This window comes from Dendropsophus ebraccatus, chromosome 8 (assembly GCF_027789765.1).
Source record: "Dendropsophus ebraccatus isolate aDenEbr1 chromosome 8, aDenEbr1.pat, whole genome shotgun sequence".
Classification (NCBI taxonomy): Eukaryota; Metazoa; Chordata; class Amphibia; order Anura; family Hylidae; genus Dendropsophus; species Dendropsophus ebraccatus.
The window spans coordinates 116162890-116186023 of NC_091461.1; the positions used below are offsets into that span (position 1 = coordinate 116162890).

Consider the following 23134-nt stretch of genomic DNA (forward strand, 5'->3'; position numbering starts at 1 on the left):
AACCAATCAGATTCCACCTTTCATTTTCCAAAGAGTCTGTGAGGAATGAGAAGTGGAATCTGATTGGTTGCTAGGGGCAACTGAGCCAGTTTCACTTTACACCATGTTTGATAAATGTTCCCCATACTGTTTACATAAGTAATAACTCAATTTTAACTCTTCTTACATGCTAGTGTCTTGCCCATGTAACAGTGGGTCTAAAACGTTAAAGGGGTTGTTCACCAATATTTTTTTTGTCCAAATCAACCGGTGCCAGAAAGTGTCAGATATTTGTAATTTGGTTCTTTAAGGGTACGTTCACATGTACCGGATCCGTAGCGGATTTCTCACTGCGAATTTGCAGCTAGACCCGGTGAAGATTCCTACCCGGTAAGCTCTATAGGGGAGATTTATCAAACATGGTGTACAGTGAAACTGGCTCATTCGCCCCTGGCAACCAATTAGATTCCACCTTTCATTTTCCAAAGAGTCTGTGAGGAATGAAAGGTGGAATCTGATTGGTTGCTAGGGGCAACTGAGCCAGTTTCACTTTACCCCATGTTTGATAAATCTCCCCCTATGTGCTTTCTCCCCAAGCAACAGGGGCTAAGATGGAGAGGCCAGTTAGGTAGAAGCTGAAGACATTGCTGTGTGGTTAATAGAGACACTACAAAACAACTGTTGAAAGGCCTATCTAGAGGAGGTAAGTGTGTGTTATGAGCAGTGTGCCAGAGGGTAGAGGAGTGTGTGTGTACCTAGCAGTGTGCCATTGAGTAGATTGTGTGTGTGTGTGTGTGTGTGTGTGTGTGTGTGTGTGTGTGTGTGTGAGAGAGAGAGAGAGAGTGTGTGTGTCTGTGCGTACCTAGCCGTGTGCCATTGAGAAGAGGCGTGTGTGACAAGCAGTGTTTCATTGAGTAGAGGTGTGTAGGTTATGGGTAGTGTGACATTGGAAAGAGGATTGTGTGTGACAAGCAGTGTGCTATTGGGGAGAGAAGAGTGTGTGTGTGATTAGTAGTGTGCAGTTGGAGAGAGGGTTGTGTGATGAGCAGTGTGCCATTGGGTGGAGGTGTGTGTGTGACCAGCAGTGTGCCATTGTGTGGAGGAGTGTGTGTGACCAGCAGTGTGCCATTGGGTGGAGGAGTGTGTATGACCAGCAGTGTACCATTGGGTGGAGGTGTGTGACCAGCAGTGTGCCATTGGGTGGAGGTGTGTGACCAGCAGTGTGCCATTGGGTGGAGGAGTGTGTGTGACCAGCAGTGTGCCATTGTGTGGAGGAGTGTGCATGACCAGCAGTGTGCCATTGGGTGGAGGAGTGTGTGTGACCAGCAGTGTGCCATTGGGTGGAGGAGTGTGTGTGACCAGCAGTGTGCCATTGTGTGGAGGAGTGTGCATGACCAGCAGTGTGCCATTGGGTGGAGGTGTGTGATTAGCAGTGTGCCATTGGGTGGAGGAGTGTGTGTGACCAGCAGTGTGCCATTGGGTGGAGGACTGTGCATGACCAGCAGTGTGCCATTGGGTGGAGGTGTGTGACCAGCAGTGTGCCATTGGGTGGAGGTGTGTGACCAGCAGTGTGCCATTGGGTGGAGGAGTGTGTGTGACCAGCAGTGTGCCATTGGGTGGAGGTGTGTGATGAGCAGTGTGCCATTGGGTGGAGGAGTGTGTGTGACCAGCGGTGTGCCATTGGGTGGAGGAGTGTGCATGACCAGCAGTGTGCCATTGGGTGGAGGAGTGTGTGTGACCAGCAGTGTGTCATTGAGGAATGTGGGATGAATAATGTGCCGATTGGTGGGGCAGTGTGGGTGATTAGCAGTGTGCCACTGGGTAGAGCAGTGCGTGTGACCAGCAATGTGTCATTAGTAGCGGAGAGACACAATTACAGGCCAAAAGAATAAAAAGCTCCTCAAATAAGATTCTCAGTAGCTCTCAGACCAAGTGACACCATTTATGTATACTAAGAGCCATGGTTCCAAGGGTGAAAAGACTGTGGGTGTATAGTAAACCAGGAAGCAAAGTTAGAGCCTTTGACTAGTTTAAAACCACATCAGAACCACCAGCTTAATACATAACTAAGTATGAAAAACATGAATCATTCTGTACCTTGCCTAAAAGGTCCTGTAACCATCAAGCATAAGTGTCTCAAACCAACATTTCAAACAAAATGTGTGTACGGTTCTTGCTGCATCATCTCCTCCAATGTGATGGTCACCAGCAAGTGATATACAATCTTATGGAGATATATGATATCTTATGGGGATTATTGAAACCCACATCCCTCCTGGGCCCCTCCTAGACCAATCCTGGGTCCTATTACAGGCTTGCATTGATGTCTAAGAGCCCAGATAGGAAAGTCTCCTTGTAGCTTCTCATAGTTTGATGTTTTGTTGATAGTTTTAACTTTTTTCATGTTTTGTTAATGCTTTACATTTAAAATAAAAACTACTTACAAGCGTAAAGCCTGTCGCCGGGTCGTTGTCAATAATAGTTTTTTTTTTTACTTTTCATAATCTTGCAGAGCTGGTGAAAAAAGCTAGAAAATTGATGAGCAAGCAAGACTCCCCGTCAGATCCGAACCTCGGAGACAAGGTAATGCCATATTGCAATTCTGCCTGAATGCTAATTGTATAGATTTCTGCAAAAGCCATTTGAAATAATAGCAGTAAGCTCTAACAACGGTTATAATTGTGCGGAATCCCACGAGCATAAACTTGGTTTAATACAGAGGCTTTGTATGTTTGACTCCAATAAGTCTCACATTAATGGCGGAATATCTTGTAAAATTACTTAGGAATTTCAAATATTTCTTCAATCTTTATTTTCTCCTTTTCTCTTTTCTTAGTAAATTACCCACAATATAAATGGAATGTAAGATTCCTGGAGATTTAAGAGTCGTGACAATATACCTATCTATAAAACTTTCAACGTACAATAAAGGTGAAGGCATACCTCCAGCGAGAATAAAAACTAATCGGTGCTTTTGTTTAAGCCCTTTGTGGCGCCCTTCTTTTTTAAAGGGGAACAATCAGCAGGTTAGACCAATCTATCCTGCCGATATGTCCCTATTGCACAGGAGACGCCGAGGAGGATGGTATGTCTCTTACCTTCCTCCTCTGAGCGGTTCCGGTGCAGTTAGCTACGCGTTCTACAGTCCGGTGACCAGTAGGAGTAGTGATGAGTGAACATCCCGATGTTCGGTTCAGAGTCTGAACACAAACATTAAAAAAGTGATTGTGATCTGTTTGCGTTCTTGTTCGCCGAACATTCACAAACAAATAACGAACGCACAGCGTACAGTAGAGGCGTATGTTTTGGTCTATGGACATGCGTACAGATTATCAGGTGCAAAGTGTTAATTACACAGTTGCGTATACATTTGCATACAGATTGCGTGCGTTTTGGTCTAGAGCTACGCAGATGCGTACAGCTGCAAAACGTAAATACCGCAGTTGCGCATGTTCGCAAGTTCGAATATGTTCGAAAATGATCATTATAACCATTCTAATCATCAAATTATTTTTCATCGACGAACAATTAGCGACGAACATGTTCGCTCATCACTAGTTAGGAGCACTGCCCTCCCCCATAGCACCGATCTGGCCCGCCCATGGCTCACCCTCTCCATTTATTATGATTAGAAAGGGGTGGGCTGGCCGGGGGCGGATCAGCTGTATGGGGGCACTGCACTGGAAAAGCGCCGAGGAGGATGGTAAGAGGCATACCTTCCTCCTTGGCGTCTCCTGTGCAATAGGGACATATAAGCAGGTTCGATTTGTCTGACTTGCTGATAGTTTCCCTTCAAGGCTCAATTATTTCTTTCTAGTTTATTAACAAGAATTGTTAGTATTTTTTGTAATTAAAGATGAGAAAATTTATTCGAATGGCATCAAATTTATTTAGATTTTTTTTTTAATTTAAATTCATCCAAATTTTCACTTCTGGAATGATTCACTTCTGGAAAATCTGTACAGGAGCAGGAGACCCTGCTTCCATACTCACACATTGTATTTATTGAGCTGGGTGTACTCATTGAGCCCAGTGAGTGTATGTTGCCTAGAGGTAAGTGTTGGTGCTCTAAGCTCCTCCACGTAAGCTCTTGCACTCACTTAATCAGATGCTTTATGCCAAGCCTAGTGAATGTTCACTGAGCAGGAGGTAGACAGTGTTACACTCCTGCTTAGTATGTGTTTCCCATGTCTCCTTGTAAACTACATAGAGGAATAGGAACCCTGTTTACTTTGACAGGAGTCCCTGCTAGCGTACACTGAGCAGTTAACGAGTAAATAGTGTTGAGCAAGCATAGTGCTCGATCGAGCATCGGGGTACTCAAGTACCGGCCGGGTGATCTTTCCGGCCGCAGTGTTCTGATGCGGGCGCATCAGCCCCTCCCACAGCACACAATGAAGCAAGTGGCCGGAGCCTACGGCCACAATTCGATGAATTGCGCAGAAAACATGTCAGTTATTTGTGGCGCCGCACGGGATCCCGGCCAGAGCGTACACAGTGTGTATACACTCCGGCCGGGATCCCATAGAAATGTAGGCAATATTCCACATTGCATAAAGCAATGGCAACCACGGCCGTACTTTTAAGTAGTGTGAACATAGCCTAACAATGTATGAAAAACAAGTTGACAAAGAACATCTTTTTAGTCTATGCAATTATTATTTTATTGTATCAATGTATACGTGAAATAAAGGAATTAAGAAATGTTAGCAATAAAATAAAAAAATCATATAGTTTCATTGTATGGCTTTTTTGCAGACATATACGTCTCCATGGTAACAGACAACAAATGAACCTGTGTAGTCTGGTCTTGCAATTTCTTCCATCTTTTTTGTTCACCAACCAAGAACAAATTGAAAGGAGCACAAAAATAGTTGATTATCATAGAGATGTTTTTTTAAATAAAGACATATTTTATTTAATAAATATATTTTTTTTTACACCATTCAGAAATAGTTAAAAAAAAAGGTGATTACTCACAAGTTATGATTTCCTTCATATTCAGTTCCTCCTGTTAAATACATCAGAATTAGTCATGGGTAGACTGGTGCCCATTTTACGCCAAATTCCCCCAGCTTGCCCTTTTCTGATCCGTAAAAATGGCCCAAACTCCTTCCCGTCTCCTATAATTGTTTCCAGTCAGGGAATCCAGTAAACTTGTGAATCCTATCACCATTTTATGAGGTCATCGTCCATCTGCACCAATGGGATCCAGCTGTTTGGCATGTGCCGTCACATAGACACGTTGTTGACTTGAGCCGAATCCTAACATGTGTGGCCAACAAAACTCCTTAATAATTAGACAGGAACCCTCATTAATGAAGGCTTCATTTTCCGATATATTACCGGTAATTTAAACCAGCGGAAGATTATAAGATTCCTTCGGTCTTATAATACGTAGAGCATTCATGCCTGATAATCCCTTGGCGAGTAAAATAGTAAAGTCTAGTAAAAAAACGGGGAAAAAATCTGATTTTAATAGGAAGTTTTCAGCATTCTTTGCAAGACAATTCAATGCCCTCGCTACACCCCCTACAGCTTTGAAGCCTATATATTTGACATCAGTTTAAAACCATCTATTTTGCCCACTTAAAATCTGTTGAATGCTGTAGTGGAAATGTACACTTTGCAATGCAATCATTACATATTCTGTTTTATACAGGAAAGGCCGAGCTACTTGTCTGCACCCATGGGATATAAATGCATACAGAGGAGCTTAAATATAATAATTAAACTTTAAACTTTTGATTCTTTCTTGACACTGGCATGGAGTTTGCCGGGAAATATTTTATAAACCTGTTTCTTTAATGATCTCCTATTTCCTTTGATATCCCGCGGAGCTGATTTATATAATACCATATAATGGTACACTGCTACATAACCCTGACAAACGAGGGGAGTTGTTTGCTTTTGCATTGTACTATGTTCGTGGCATACGGTTACCGCAAAACAGGGCAGCTTATTAGAGTCTTAATAAAAACTGCCTGCGACTGGCAGCACTCTTATAAACTTGCAGGAAGTTTTTTTCGTATTTTTTATTTTTTTTTCATCCTAGTCTGGTTAGCATACAGAAAATTTGAGGACTATGTGAAGTTATTAGAGCTTTATTTGAAGAGATATACTGGTTTTGCATGTGACTGTGCAATGTGAACAATTCCTTTTATACATTCTTCAATACACTTCAATCTTTCACTAACTACTGGCATCTTTTCCTCTCCATATGAACACACACCATCCTTAATAAGTCATCCCTTGACCTTGCCCTCTTATCCAGCTATCGCCCCATCTCACTTCTCTGAACTATCCTCCCACTTTTCATCCAACTTGCTTTTTGACCCCCTACGATCTGGCTTCCGTCCTCACCACACCACAGAAATTGCCCTCACCAAAGTGACCAACGACCTGCTAACTGCCAAATCCTTGCACCAATACTCTGTCTTCCTTCTTCATGACCTATCTTCTGCCTCTGACACAGTCGACCATTCTCTCCTCCTACAAACTCTTTCATCCTTTGCCATCACTAGCTCAGCCCTCTACTGGATCTCCTCTTACCTCTCCAACCACAGTGTCTCAGTGTCTTCCACTCCCACACCACCTTCTATCCTCGGCCCCTCATTGTTGGTGTCCCTCAAGGTATTTCGGCCTCTTCTGCATCTATACCTTTGGCCTGGGACACATCATGATCCGGATGTCCCCTCTCTGCTATCCAGGATTCCAAAGTGTCTATCAGCTATATCTTTCTTTTTCTCCTCTCGCTTTCTAAAACTCAACGTGGACAAAACTGAACTGGACATCCTTCCCCCTTCATCTCGCTCCACCTCTCCATCTAATCTCTCAATCACTGGCTGCATTCTGTCCCCTCTCCCCCAAGTCCGCTGCCTTGGGGTCACCTTTGATTCAACCCTTTTTTTTAAAACCATACATTCAGACCTTGACCACCTCCTGCCGCCTTTACCTGAAAAACATTTCCTCAATCCACCCTTTCCTCACCCCTGACTCCACAAAACTGCTGGTACATGCTCTCATTATCTCCCATTTGGACTACTGTAACATCTTCCTCTCTGACCTTCCATCTAACTCCTTTGTTGATCATGACATACAAGGCCATGGCAGTCCCGGCTAGCGATTGGCTGAGCTTTGAAGCCACAGTGCGTGGTGCCGGGACAGATACATGAGCGGTTGGCGGAAGATGATTTTAAGTCTGGGCCTATATTGTATATATAGGTTTTTTAGTGTTTGACTATGAAAGCGTTCTTATTAAAAGACTGGATCATACAGGACGGGATTATCTGTAAACCAACCTCTAATTCACTTTTCTTTTTGGCAGATTTTGACAATTTCCTCATATGTGTACAAACTAAAATAGAAAAATGATTTTGTCTTGGGAGTCTACATAACAGAACTGTGACTTTCTTGGCTACGGGGAGACATGGATCATATTTTATACATATAATAGCTTTTGTGTATTTGTCACTTGGTCCAAAAATTGTTCTACTTGATTACTAATAAATTTGTTCAAAAAGGAAAAAAAAAAAAAAAAAGGAAAAGAAACCTAAAATGAATGAAAAGCCAATGACTATTCAAAGAGAATGAAAAATGATGGGATATGTGTAGGACTTGTCTGCGTGAGCCATAAAGTAAACAAGAAGTGGGAGGGACATGATCAATTCTCTGAAAGGTTCAAGCCTCGTGCACACAGCTGGTTGTAGTCTCAGGCTATGTTCATACACTGTTAAAATAACATCTTTGTCAGGAGCTGGTGCCGACCTGTGGGATGGTGTTAACCTTGTCGGTTACTAGGGGCACGCCAGTGGCATCCATAGATACTATTTGTCGCGGCCGGGAATTCACCCTCCCCAGGCCAGACGGCACAGCTGTTAGGTGTTATAGTGTGCTGACTGGCAGCCGACACCACCAGTCAGCTCTATGGTGGGATGAGGGTTGGAGTCTCAGTCCCCAGTCATGTCCTGGGGCTGGGAATTCAGTCTCCGTGAAACTACTCCCCTCATCATCCTCCTTGCCTGCGATAGAGCCTCACTGTTGAGTGTGACTAGGGGCCCTATTCCACCGGACGATTATCGTTTGCATAATCGTTCACGATTAACAATCTCAAACGATCGCTATTGCGAAAGACCTTAAAAAGTTCACTCATTTCCAAGGAACGATAATCGTTACTTATGATCATATTTGCGATCGTTTTTCTTCGCTATTGAGTTCATATTTATTGCAAACGACCGAATGATGTCTTATTCAATGCGAACGATTTGCAAACGTTTTGCAAATGAGCAACGATAAAAATAGGTCCAGGTCTTATAAAGCGATCAACGATTTCTCGTTCGGTCGTTAATCCTTAACTGCATTTCAACCGAACGATTATCGTTTAGATTCGAACGATTTAACGATAATCTGAACGATAATCGGCCGGTGGAATAAGGCCCTAAGCTAGGATTTATATCCTGATTGCGTTATTCCCGGTTTCCTGAACTTGTTCCTGAACAGCATAGTGGTCAGTCTTCAGGTTACGGCCGGCCTGCTAAGGAGCCGACAACTCCAAAAGGAAGAGACAGCAGGGCAGCTGTCAGTGCTATGGCGTCACTTGTCCTGTTTCTCTGGGCCCTTAGCTTGACAATCTGTGTTTATCAAACTGCCATCATTTCCTGGCAAACAATCGCCGTTATTTTTATATTAACAGTCCTTGTTATAAAATAATTGTTGTTATTTGTCTACATCCAATAAATACGGTCATTATTTTGACGGTGTGTACAAATAGCTCAAATCTTAGACCTACCCTGAAGTCTGGGATGGCCCAAAGAGTTTTTCTGCCGTTAAATAAGACCAGTTGGGACATTGAAGTTAACTGTATTAGGCATGGCCGTGTCTGCCATGAGGCAAAATGAGTTTATTGCTCAGGGCGGCAGCTTAGTAGAGTCTCTGAAGGGCGGCATGTTTTTAGGAGCGGTAATAAATTATACTATCTGCTACACACCACTGGCTTCATTGACCCCATGACCTGCATTTGATAGCTGGACACAGATATAAAATGCAAGGGATTCAGGACTGCAAACACTCTGCAGGTATTGTTTTATGCTTCACACATCACTACACTACAAGTGATCACTATCCCTTTATATGGAGCACAATGCATTCTCCTGTATATGTCAGGGACATATGGAGAGACAATAAAGATTGAAGAATTGTATATGTTGCAGTGAAATTATAGAATCCAGGAATTTGATCAAATCACTAGGGATTTGATTAAATCCCGGGAAATGATGGAATGAACGCTCCGTTTGATCATTTCCCTAGGGATTTGAGCAAATGCCTGACCCCTTTCAGGGAAATGACGAGTGAAAGACCGAGGAGTCTCCCAGCTCTATGTTTGGCGGCAAAGGAGGATGGGGGAGCAGCGCACTTCCCCGGCAGGCATACTATGGCAGGTGGGGACGGGAACTCCCGGCAGGCATACGGTGGCAGAGGCGGATAGGGGAGCAGAGAGGCACATATCCCTGGCAGGCATATGGCGGCGGGGGCGGACAGGAGAGCAGAGCAGCACATCCCAAGCAGGCATGTGATGGAAAGGACCGGGGGCAGATGGGGGAGAACAACATACGCTGTTGGCGCGGGAACGGGTAGCAGAGCGGACGGGCCCGGAGGGGCAGGAGGCATGTCACAGGGCGGGGCGAACGGGACCGCAAGCGGACAGGGAGCAGAACGGCACACCTCCCGGCAGGCATACGGCAGCATGGGCAGACGCGGAGTGGACAGGCCGGGGGAGCAGGAGGCGCATAGCAGGGGAAACGAATGGAACGGGGAGCACAGAGGTGGCGGAGGCGGACAGGGAGCAGAGCGGACAGACTGGGGGGTCAGAGAGGTGACACGGTAAGCGATTTCTATGTCGCAGGGGGAAACAATAGAGGTCATTTCATCATTTCCCAGAAAGGGCTCAGTGATTTGATCAATTCCCCAGGGAAATTATGCAACTGCGCGGTCATTTCCCGGGATTTGATCAAATCCCTGATTCTATCATTTCACTACAATATATATACACTGGTGGAATTGGGAACTTTTTCTGTCTTGTTCTCACCAAGTATGTAAGGTGGTGCCCTGAACAGGGTGATATATGGTAGAGCTGGATTGTGTGTGTGCACTTATAAGCTGCAGGCTTTCTGCATGTGCAATGGGGGGGGGGGGGGCATTGTCAGTGTGGGCACTGGGTGCTATTTCAGGTTTTGCCTCAGGCAGCAGAAAACCTAGAGTTGGCCCTATTTGTAGGCCATCCTGTGTCCTACTGTGGGCTTGCAAATAAATTATGGCTGGAATTAACATGTGCTATAAGGTTTAATGAGGTTATTCAGCGCTACAAAAACATGGCCACTTTCCCCCTACTGTTGTCTCCAGTTTGGGTGGGGTTTTGAAACTCAGTTCCATTGAAGTAAATGTGCAAACCACACCTGAACTGGAGACAACAGCAGGGGCAAAAGTGGCCATGTTTTTTTAGCGCTGGATAACCTCTTTAACTCCTCATGGTTTCATTTTAGGCAGTACAATGTAAGATTCTATGAAGACAGAATCCACTAGCTCCACAGCCAAATGACTCCAATGGTTCCGCTAAGGAATTCAATGTTTTGAAGGAAAAAGAATTTAATGCAGAGCCGGTGTCCTCACCAAGTATGATGGAATCTGGGATGTGATTGACTTCAAGGAAAAGTGAAAAAAATCACCAAAATCTGGCAGGACAGTCTGCTCATCTGTTCCTATTTATCACAGTAGAAACTCCATTCTCTCCTATGGGTCAGTTATGTCAATTTTATTTTTTTGTAAAAAAGCCAGCGATACGTTATTTTAATACAGTTGGCAAATGACAACAATATCATTTACTAATTATCCTGGAGGACGGTGATATGGAGGAGCGGGAAAGATAACAAGACACACAATGAAGCCTGAAATGAGGAACACCTGGGGCGTGAGCAATGTGACTGATTAGAGGAAATGATGGTGAGGATATGATCTTTTTACTTTGATGTTTCACAAGTTTCTACATTCAGATGTACAGTGATCTATCTATCTATCTATCTATCTTCTATCTATCTATCTATCTATCTCCTATCTATCTATCTATCTATCTATCTATCTTCTATTATCTATCTATCTCCTATCTTATCTCTCTCTCTCTCTCAGCTGCCTTTTTAAAACTTTTTCTTCTTCTTCATTATTATCTATCTCCTATCTATCTCCTATCTATCTATCTATCTATCTCCTATCTATCTATCTATCTATCTATCTATCTATCTATCATCTATCTATCTCCTATCTATCTATCTATCTATCTATCTATCTATCTCCTATCTATCTATCTATCTATCTATCTATCTATCTCCTATCTATCTATCTATCTCCTATCTATCTATCTATCTATCTATCTATCTATCTATCTATCTATTGTAACTGAAAAAATATAGAGTTTAAAAAATAGCTTTTATTGATTTACGTTAAAAAATATATATATTTCATACTATTAACGCAGCCATCACCAGAGCACCATAGGTTACACTAATTAATTATTTACAGTTCATAAATGTTCATAACACCAATATTGCACTTTGTGGTTATTGCACATCAAATTTCTTCTGGTAGCTATAACTGTGACCTGGGGCAGTTCACACAGCTATTTATAAGCTACAATTGATATATCGGTATTGGCTATGTGTAGACGTCAGTTCACACTGAAGCATGCGTTTTATTTTGTATTCATGCGTTTTATATTGAATTACACTTAGCCCTATGCACAATACCATATGTGTTGGTCAGAACTTGCACATGTCCCATAAATCTTATTGCACTGTTGGAGGTAGCACCAATAAATTATTGCATCTTGTTATTGCACTAGTAACTTCTCCATTATGCAGTTAATACAAATGATAAGGCACTTCCCTTAGTCCTGTTGATGATCAGGATCGTCCTTTTTGGAAGTTGCCCAAAAGCAATAAGTAGTGGCCCTACGCGTTTCATCTGCGGTAATTCCTCAGGGGCCAATCCGCATCTTGATTCTCCTAGGGACCTTGTTGGTGTGAGGCTTTCTTGCTCCTATGTGTCCGGCTCTGATGATGGCCGCACACTGAACTACTCGTCTTATGCTGGCTTATATATGCAGCTCTGTCCCGCCTCCTGTTTGTCGACTGACATGACTGCCAATTGGAGTAGCACATTCGGCAGCACGTGATCCAGTCCTCTATGGGTGGGTTTACTAGTTGTTTCTCTTAGTTTCTAGGCAACCTGACACGCACTTAGCGTGTCAAGCCTCGCTGTACGCTCCATACTCCATCTGTGGTCTGCGTTCGGTAAGTGAAAGCAAAGTTCAACTTATTCCAATGTAACCCTTCATTTACCACAGCTGTGACATAATATTTAGTGTATTAGCCTTGCAAGGATGATTCGGACTCATAAGACCCATACAGCATCAACGGAAACACACATATGAGATGTAATCATTAAGACCCTGCGGTTTTTGTGTTTGCAGTCTGAATGTCCACTGAGATTCCTTTTGTAGGAGTTTCTTGTTGTAATCCCCTCTTAACTTAGATCTTCTGATCACTTCAATGACTCCACATCTCAGTTCCTCTGGTTGTGATCCATGCTTGTCTTGAAAGTGCAAAGCCACCGGGGTATCCCTTTTATTGCGGATATCTCCTACATGCTCACTCAAACGTTTTCTTATAGACCGATAAGTTTTGCCTACATAGTTTAGCGGGCAGGAACAGGTTAGGAGATAGATTACTCCTTCAGTGGAGCAATTCGCAAAGTTCCTGGATTGAAATGATTCTCCTGTACTTGCACTCATGAAATTCTTTCCTGGCTCAATATATTTGCACATCGTACAATGTCCACATTTGTATGTGCCCACTACTGTGGTTCTTTTATTGCTCTGATCCCCCTCCATGGGTAAGTAGCTGTGTGTTAAGTGGTCCCTCAAATTCCTACCTCGCCTATATGTTATTTGAGGCAAATCTGGCAGGATATGTGAAATTCCTTTATCCATTTTTAGTATTGGCCAGTATGTTTTAAGGATTTCTTTAACCTCCCTGGCTTTTACATCATATGGACCTATGATCCTCATTTTTGCATCCTCTGTTTCCCGTTTAGTATTTGGTACCAGCAGGTCCTCTCTACGTTGCTGCACCGCCCTCCAATATGCCTTCCTCAGAACTTTTTTAGGGTAACCCCTTCTTAATAATCTATCCCGCAATTCAGCTGCTTTTATTTGAAATTCTGAGAAGGAAGAACAATTGCGTCTTACCCGAAGGTATTGGCCCACTGGGATTCCGGATTTTAAAGGTCTCGGATGACAGCTATTCCATTGCAGGATAGAGTTGGTAGCTGTTTCCTTCCGATATACCGTTGTGGCTATCGTTCTATCATCGGAGATGGCAATCCTCAAATCCAGAAACACAATTTCCCTTTTGCTGATGACACTCGTGAATTTTAGCCCCAATGTATTTTTATTAAGGGCATATACAAATTTCTGAAATTCTTCCTCCGTAGACGTCCATATCAGTACAATGTCGTCTATAAACCTTAGCCAGAGCTGTATACAGCTCGTCCATTTTTCCATCTCCTCTCCGAAGACGACCCTCTCCTCCCACCAACCGAGGTACAGATTTGCGTAAGTGGGGGCGCAAGGGCTCCCCATCGCTGTACCCCGCTGCTGGTGGAAGAAGTCGTCCCCGAAGAGGAAATAGTTACGGGTAAGCACAAATTCCAACATCTGTATGACCATCTCATTATGTGGACCATATTGGTTACCTCTCATATTTAGGAAATGTTTAGCTGCGGCTAATCCTCCTTCATGGGGAATGGAGGAGTATAAAGCCTCTACGTCCAAAGAGGCTAGGTAGGCATCACTTTCCACCTGTACTCCATCCACTTTTTTCAGTACATCCATCGTATCTCTCACATACGACGGAAGTGCCTCCACAAACGGTCTGAGGATAATGTCCACATATTGACTGATGTTCTGAGTTATATTGGAGATGCCCGCCACAATAGGGCGGCCCTTTAATGGGGGATATCCTTTGTGCACCTTTGGAATGCTGTAGAAGGTCGCTACTTTTGGATTCTCCGATTTTAGATAGCTATATTCGGCCTGATCAATTAAATTCTGAGTTTTAGCTCTATTGAGCAACGCAGTCAGCTCCCTGCTGAATGCATCTGTAGGGTCACCCTTTAGTTTTAAGTAGCAATCCTTGTCACTCAATAGTTTTAAGCACATGGAGTTATATTCCTCCCTCGACATCAAAACGACATTGCCTCCTTTGTCGGAGGGTTTGATGACGAGGGAGGAATCATTCTCCAGTGACAGCAATGCCTGTCTCTCCCCCTTGGTAAGATTTTGTGATGTAACGTTTTTTTCTTCTAGGTTACGTAGTTCTTTGCTTACCAACTCCACAAACATCTCAATGTGATTGTAATCCCCTATAGGGGGTGTTTTTTTGCTTTTTACATCTCTGAGGTTAAAAAGCAAAAAAACACCCCCTATAGGGGATTACAATCACATTGAGATGTTTGTGGAGTTGGTAAGCAAAGAACTACGTAACCTAGAAGAAAAAAACGTTACATCACAAAATCTTACCAAGGGGGAGAGACAGGCATTGCTGTCACTGGAGAATGATTCCTCCCTCGTCATCAAACCCTCCGACAAAGAAGGCAATGTCGTTTTGATGTCGAGGGAGGAATATAACTCCATGTGCTTAAAACTATTGAGTGACAAGGATTGCTACTTAAAACTAAAGGGTGACCCTACAGATGCATTCAGCAGGGAGCTGACTGCGTTGCTCAATAGAGCTAAAACTCAGAATTTAATTGATCAGGCCGAATATAGCTATCTAAAATCGGAGAATCCAAAAGTAGCGACCTTCTACAGCATTCCAAAGGTGCACAAAGGATATCCCCCATTAAAGGGCCGCCCTATTGTGGCGGGCATCTCCAATATAACTCAGAACATCAGTCAATATGTGGACATTATCCTCAGACCGTTTGTGGAGGCACTTCCGTCGTATGTGAGAGATACGATGGATGTACTGAAAAAAGTGGATGGAGTACAGGTGGAAAGTGATGCCTACCTAGCCTCTTTGGACGTAGAGGCTTTATACTCCTCCATTCCCCATGAAGGAGGATTAGCCGCAGCTAAACATTTCCTAAATATGAGAGGTAACCAATATGGTCCACATAATGAGATGGTCATACAGATGTTGGAATTTGTGCTTACCCGTAACTATTTCCTCTTCGGGGACGACTTCTTCCACCAGCAGCGGGGTACAGCGATGGGGAGCCCTTGCGCCCCCACTTACGCAAATCTGTACCTCGGTTGGTGGGAGGAGAGGGTCGTCTTCGGAGAGGAGATGGAAAAATGGACGAGCTGTATACAGCTCTGGCTAAGGTTTATAGACGACATTGTACTGATATGGACGTCTACGGAGGAAGAATTTCAGAAATTTGTATATGCCCTTAATAAAAATACATTGGGGCTAAAATTCACGAGTGTCATCAGCAAAAGGGAAATTGTGTTTCTGGATTTGAGGATTGCCATCTCCGATGATAGAACGATAGCCACAACGGTATATCGGAAGGAAACAGCTACCAACTCTATCCTGCAATGGAATAGCTGTCATCCGAGACCTTTAAAATCCGGAATCCCAGTGGGCCAATACCTTCGGGTAAGACGCAATTGTTCTTCCTTCTCAGAATTTCAAATAAAAGCAGCTGAATTGCGGGATAGATTATTAAGAAGGGGTTACCCTAAAAAAGTTCTGAGGAAGGCATATTGGAGGGCGGTGCAGCAACGTAGAGAGGACCTGCTGGTACCAAATACTAAACGGGAAACAGAGGATGCAAAAATGAGGATCATAGGTCCATATGATGTAAAAGCCAGGGAGGTTAAAGAAATCCTTAAAACATACTGGCCAATACTAAAAATGGATAAAGGAATTTCACATATCCTGCCAGATTTGCCTCAAATAACATATAGGCGAGGTAGGAATTTGAGGGACCACTTAACACACAGCTACTTACCCATGGAGGGGGATCAGAGCAATAAAAGAACCACAGTAGTGGGCACATACAAATGTGGACATTGTACGATGTGCAAATATATTGAGCCAGGAAAGAATTTCATGAGTGCAAGTACAGGAGAATCATTTCAATCCAGGAACTTTGCGAATTGCTCCACTGAAGGAGTAATCTATCTCCTAACCTGTTCCTGCCCGCTAAACTATGTAGGCAAAACTTATCGGTCTATAAGAAAACGTTTGAGTGAGCATGTAGGAGATATCCGCAATAAAAGGGATACCCCGGTGGCTTTGCACTTTCAAGACAAGCATGGATCACAACCAGAGGAACTGAGATGTGGAGTCATTGAAGTGATCAGAAGATCTAAGTTAAGAGGGGATTACAACAAGAAACTCCTACAAAAGGAATCTCAGTGGACATTCAGACTGCAAACACAAAAACCGCAGGGTCTTAATGATTACATCTCATATGTGTGTTTCCGTTGATGCTGTATGGGTCTTATGAGTCCGAATCATCCTTGCAAGGCTAATACACTAAATATTATGTCACAGCTGTGGTAAATGAAGGGTTACATTGGAATAAGTTGAACTTTGCTTTCACTTACCGAACGCAGACCACAGATGGAGTATGGAGCGTACAGCGAGGCTTGACACGCTAAGTGCGTGTCAGGTTGCCTAGAAACTAAGAGAAACAACTAGTAAACCCACCCATAGAGGACTGGATCACGTGCTGCCGAATGTGCTACTCCAATTGGCAGTCATGTCAGTCGACAAACAGGAGGCGGGACAGAGCTGCATATATAAGCCAGCATAAGACGAGTAGTTCAGTGTGCGGCCATCATCAGAGCCGGACACATAGGAGCAAGAAAGCCTCACACCAACAAGGTCCCTAGGAGAATCAAGATGCGGATTGGCCCCTGAGGAATTACCGCAGATGAAACGCGTAGGGCCACTACTTATTGCTTTTGGGCAACTTCCAAAAAGGACGATCCTGATCATCAACAGGACTAAGGGAAGTGCCTTATCATTTGTATTAACTGCATAATGGAGAAGTTACTAGTGCAATAACAAGATGCAATAATTTATTGGTGCTACCTCCAACAGTGCAATAAGATTTATGGGACATGTGCAAGTTCTGACCAACACATATGGTATTGTGCATAGGGCTAAGTGTAATTCAATATAAAACGCATGAATACAAAATAAAACGCATGCTTCAGTGTGAACTGACGTCTACACATAGCCAATACCGATATATCAATTGTAGCTTATAAATAGCTGTGTGAACTGCCCCAGGTCACAGTTATAGCTACCAGAAGAAATTTGATGTGCAATAACCACAAAGTGCAATATTGGTGTTATGAACATTTATGAACTGTAAATAATTAATTAGTGTAACCTATGGTGCTCTGGTGATGGCTGCGTTAATAGTATGAAATATATATATTTTTTAACGTAAATCAATAAAAGCTATTTTTTAAACTCTATATTTTTTCAGTTACAATAACTTTTTCAGAAGGAGTTTTATATTATTGCTACTACAGCTACTAATCAGACGGTATCTATCTATCTATCTATCTCCTATCTATCTATCTCCTATCTATCTATCTATCTATCTATCTATCTATCTATCTATCTCCTATCTATCTATCTATCTATCTATCTCCTATCTTTTCTATCTATCTATCTATCTCCTATCTATCTATCTATCTATCTATCTATCTATCTATCTATCTATCTCCTATCTATCTATCTATCTATCTATCTATCTATCTATCTATCTATCTCCTATCTATCTATCTCCTATCTATCTATCTATCTATCTATCTATCTATCTATCTATCTATCTCCTATCTATCTATCTATCTATCTATCTATCTATCTATCTCCTATCTTTTCTATCTATCTATCTCCTATCTATCTATCTATCTCCTATCTTTCTATCTATCTACCATACGGATACTTCACGGCACTCCAACATCTACGTTGCAAAAGAAGTGTTTTATTCCATGAACGTGCAAAGTATTAACAATTAGTGCAGCACAGCAAACCGTCCCAAACACTGCATTTGTGACTGTTTGCTGTGCTGCACTAATTGTTAATGCTTTGCACGTTTATGGAATAAAATACTTCTTTTGTAACATAGAAGTTAAAGTGATGTGAAGTATCTGTATGGTATATACATTCATCTCTGGTCAAGATTTGATTCGCTTGCATCTGCACCGTGGTCTTACTGTTTCTTGTGCTGCTGATATTTTCTGCATATCTCCTTTCTATCTTTCTATCTATCTATCTATCTATCTATCTCCTATCTATCTATCTATCTATCTACAAAAAGCAAAGTTAGCGCAGCACTCAAATGAAAAAATCTTGCTGGGTGCCTGCGGTTACACCCTGACCCACAGGTGTCTATATAGAAAAAGAAAATTCAACTGCAGCACTTCCAGACTTGAATTGAAAAAATAAGTGGTTTATTCCATACGTGACATACAGGGAAAACAGCGACGTTTCGCTCCTCCACTAGGAGCTTTCTCAAGCCACTGGCTTGAGAAAGCTCCTAGTGGAGGAGCGAAACGTCGCTGTTTTCCCTGTATGTCACGTATGGAATAAACCACTTATTTTTTCAATTCAAGTCTGGAAGTGCTGCAGTTGAATTTTCTTTATCTATCTATCTATCTATCTATCTATCTATCTATCTATCTCCTATCTATCTATCTGTCTATCTATCTATCTATCTATCTCCTATCTATCTATCTATCTATCTATCTATCTATCTATCTATCTCCTATCTATCTATCTATCTATCTATCTATCTATCTAACTATCTCCTATCTATCTATCTCCTATCTATCTATCTATCTATCTATCTCCTATCTATCTATCTATCTATCTATCTATCTATCTATCTATCTATCTATCTATCTATCAGCACTCCCATATTCACTGCATAACAGATACTGTCCTGTCCTTACTGTATCACTGGTAGCCAGTCCCCATAACATGAAACACTCAGTGACTCCTCTCTTAGGATCCGCTCCTCTCACAGACAAGTTTTCAAACCGTGCCACTAGCAGAGACTGGTGGATGACACTGCCACCTGCCGGCTGCCCCTGTCATACCTCCATCAGCCATGAAAGTGCCTGAAGGAGCACTCATACTGGAAAACACAGGGCAAGGTATGCAAGGGGGCAGAGAGGAGGATGCGGCACTTGCAGCTGACAGACTCCACCACAGTGCTCCAGGGCTATGTGACCTTCATAACTATGCAGTTCACGTCGCTTTCCTGCTTGGGGTTGATGCGGGGGTGGGTGAGATGGGGGAGCGGGACAAATGGGGGCCATCCCAGGACGGCGGGACATCACCCCAGAATTAGGACTGTCCCACCAGATCCGGGACAGTTGGAGGGTATGATATAGAGGTGTGATGTTTGCATCCACTCCCAGGCCTAACAGACTCAGGTCACACTTCTGTATCTGTCTCTCTAAAGGCCCTTTTACACGGGCGGATTATCGGCCAGAAGCATTGCTAGAAACACTTCTTTGGACGATAATCGGTATGTGTAAAAGTGACAATGATCAACCGAGGAGTGGGCGATCACCTGATCCTCGCCTGATCACATCTTTTGTGCGGGCGTTAATATCACTATTGGCTGTACAGCTTCATCTATCTATCTATCTATCTATCTATCTATCTATCTATCTATCTATCTATCTCCTATCTACAGTATCTAATATAAGGACCAATCTTTTAAGCTGCACAGCACAAGTAATAAGCTATAGATATATATTTAACTAGGACCTGGATACAAGTCAGATAGTAGCTCGGGGTTACAGAGTTATATTTACTTACGCGCTTCTGTTTTATCATATTTCCTAAGTAATCTGGGCTATAATTTATTTCACTCTGTGTTCAATGTCTCCTGGAGGATAGAGTGTGAGCCCAATTATATTTTATATGTATGAACCTCAGGGTGTCTGTGTTGTGCTTGTTTGAGCTATTATTGCTTTCCAGCAGTCAGAACTAGAGTTCGGGCCGTTGCGTCTTTATTTTTTGCCTTTTTTTTTTTTAACTAGAGAAGCCGAAGCATTAGGAAATTGAACTACATTTCCATTAATGCAAATTCGCATGGTTTATTTCTTTCATTTGTGAGGCCTCTGCAGTAAGTGGCAGGTTGATAGAACATTTCAGATAGTGCGGATTATTATGGAGTCATTACTATCCGGTGATTATATCCTTAGATGAACATTTTCAGAAGCATAAAATATTGGGCCCTACAGTTCTTGCTTTTACTTTTAAACTATGGGTGATATTTACTATTGAGACATGTAATTTTTTTTTTTTTTTTTAAGAGTATTTGTCTGTTTTTTACCCAGCCGGATAGAAATAATTCAACAAACTTTTCATACATTTAGGAGTAAAATATTCTCAGAATATTTGCAAAAAATTGTGCAAATTCACCTGGCCAGACGTAGGCCTGCATCAGTTTGTGGGACTATCTGTAAAGTTGCAAATAATAAATTGAACACAAATCCCGGATTATGGGATTTTGGGGTGAATACCCAATAGGCAGATAAAAAAAATATTCATTGATTACTGGTTCATAAATAGAATTTAGACTTAAAATGGGCAAAAAAATCAATTATTTACCAACAAGCCCTTTGATAAATGTCATGGACATGCGTCCAAAACCAGCCTCCCTGCACAAGGAGACAACTACGTATAGTAAAAATCATTATGGTTTCTAAAATTCTACTTTTTGTTGGTTTGTAATAAAAAATGGAACTACAATGAGTTTCATGTGCCCTTTCATGTTCTATTTGGGAATCCCTAAAAATAAAAGAAAGAAGAAAAAATAAATAAAAAAAAGTGAAAACTTTATTGATCCCGCCACTGCCGCAGCATTGCTGCCAATCCAGTACTCAACTGTATCTGCAATGATGACATTATATACCTCAGTCACATGACCCTGTAGCCAGTGGGTGTGGCTATCTGTGGTCATAGTCATTGCATGTGGTGGCTGTGGGCTGATGGCAGTCAGCAGTAATGGGCTCGGTCAGGCTTCTGGAGACGCTTTGTGACCCTGCAGGAGGAAAGAAAAAGTCTAAAGGTCAGGATCGGGTGCAGATGGGAGAGTGTTTTGCAGAAGCAAATTCTACCGTACTATTAAAGCCGAACATTGGTCCCTTTGGCTACTTGTCTACTATGATAGGAAAGTGATCCCCTGAAGTAAGGGACTATGTACAAAGAAGTATTCTGCTTATCATTGTAGTCCATTGTAGGATTGGTTTCTAGCAACACTCCTTCAGTCGATAATTTGTCGGTGTAAAAGTGACATAAATCAGAGGAGCGAGAAAACACCTGATCCATGGCTGATCCAATCTTCTGGACTGAGGTGTAAAATATCGCTATTGGCCACACATCTTCCTGTGTAAACAGGTCATGTATGGCCAATAGCAAAGGGAAACTGACAGCACGGCTATGCCTATATCCATGCTGACAATTTCCAGATCACCAGCAATGCATACTTACCTAGTGCGTCGCTAGTGCATCACACCTTCTAACTCTCACATCCTACTCTCTGTTCAGGCCACTTCTTCCTCCAGAATGAATGAAAACCAAAGGAGACTGGGCCAGAGAGAAGAATGTGAGAGCTGGAGGGCGGAAGACAGATAACACAGCACCACATAAGGTAAGTATGCATTGTTCGTGATCTGAAAATTGACAAGACAAATATTTGCATATCTGTGTTGTGGAAGAAGTGTGAAGTAGCACTCACACTTCTTCCACAACACAATAGTACGCCTCTTCTCTGTTGTCTGCACCCCCGTACAGCAACTCCAGGTCACTGACAGTATCTTGCTGCTTTGTCTCATTGGACTCCTGTTTAATGGCCCTATTTCATGGGTCGTCTAGAGGAGAAAATGAGCCCTCTCAGCGCTCGTTTGCTCCTCGTTCCCCACTCGCTGTCACCACTATTCAAAGCGGCTGCAGCGAGCGAATGGTTGCGGGAGGGGCGGCGGGGAGCTGCGGGGGGGCTGCACGGGTGATCGCTGATCGTCCGGGCAGCCCAAAGGATACAGCAGCGTCTGCTGCCGATGTTCCTATTCAACGGAGCGACGGCAGCAGATCGCTGCTATATCAGTCGCTTGTTTTTCAACATGCTGAAAAACAAGCGACTGCAATGATCAGCCGACATGAACGATGTCGGCTGAATGTTGCACTCTATTCCATGGGACGATTATCGTCCGTAGCAGCCAATATCGGCAGAATACGGACGATAATCGTTCCGTGTAATAGGGCCTTGAAGGGGCCTTAAGTCTTCATGCAAGAAAACTGGGTCATCAGAATGCAAAGAAGTGTCTATCCACCATAGCAACCAATGGCTTGTTATAGACAACTTATGCATATGCAGTTACTCTAATGGTGTTCTGCTCGGTAGATGATGGCCCTTTGGAGACTCACAGAGCCACATATCAGTTGTCCTGGGGAAGGTGACCCAGTTGACATGATCAGTTGAAGACAAACAGTTGGAACCTGGTTGAAGAAGATGCAACACCTTATTGTCCCAAGTTTAAGCAGATTGCTGTCCATACTTCTAATAAAGCTATGAAAGACTATTTGCCACATCATTCTCAGCCTCTTTTTTCTCCTTAGACTTTCCATTACATACATTCTCCCCTCCTTTTCCCATAGAGTTGACAGAAATATTAAAGGGAAACTAACAGCAAGTTGGAAGACTGTAACCTGCTAGTATGTTCCCATAGGGTCGGGGACACCGAGGAGGTAGGCAATTATGCCACTGAAGAGTAATGAAGGGCGGAAATTCTTCTTCCTTCTTTTCCCAGTGCACCAAATAACCGAGGAAGAAGGCAATAATGTCACTGAAGAGTGTCGGATAAAGAATCAAAGGGCAGGAATTCTTCTTCCTTCTTTTCCCAGTGCACCAAATAACCGAGGAAGAAGGCAATGATGTCACTGAAGAGTGTCGGATGAAGAATCAAGGGGCAGGAGTTCCTCTCCGGTTTTTTTTCCACTGCACCAAATCACCTAATTTCCATATTGAATAAAGTACCAAAGGTACCAAAATGACCTCC

The 23134-nt window shown here is 42.7% G+C and overlaps 1 long non-coding RNA gene across 1 annotated transcript; it reads left to right on the forward strand.

Moving 5' to 3' along the window:
* Positions 1–555: 555 nt before the first annotated feature.
* Positions 556–22612, forward strand: LOC138798849 (uncharacterized). The gene is made up of 4 exons (XR_011364189.1): positions 556–682; positions 2492–2562; positions 21627–21729; positions 22480–22612. It is a non-coding gene; the product is annotated as an uncharacterized lncRNA (long non-coding RNA).
* The last annotated feature ends 522 nt before the right edge of the window (positions 22613–23134 follow it).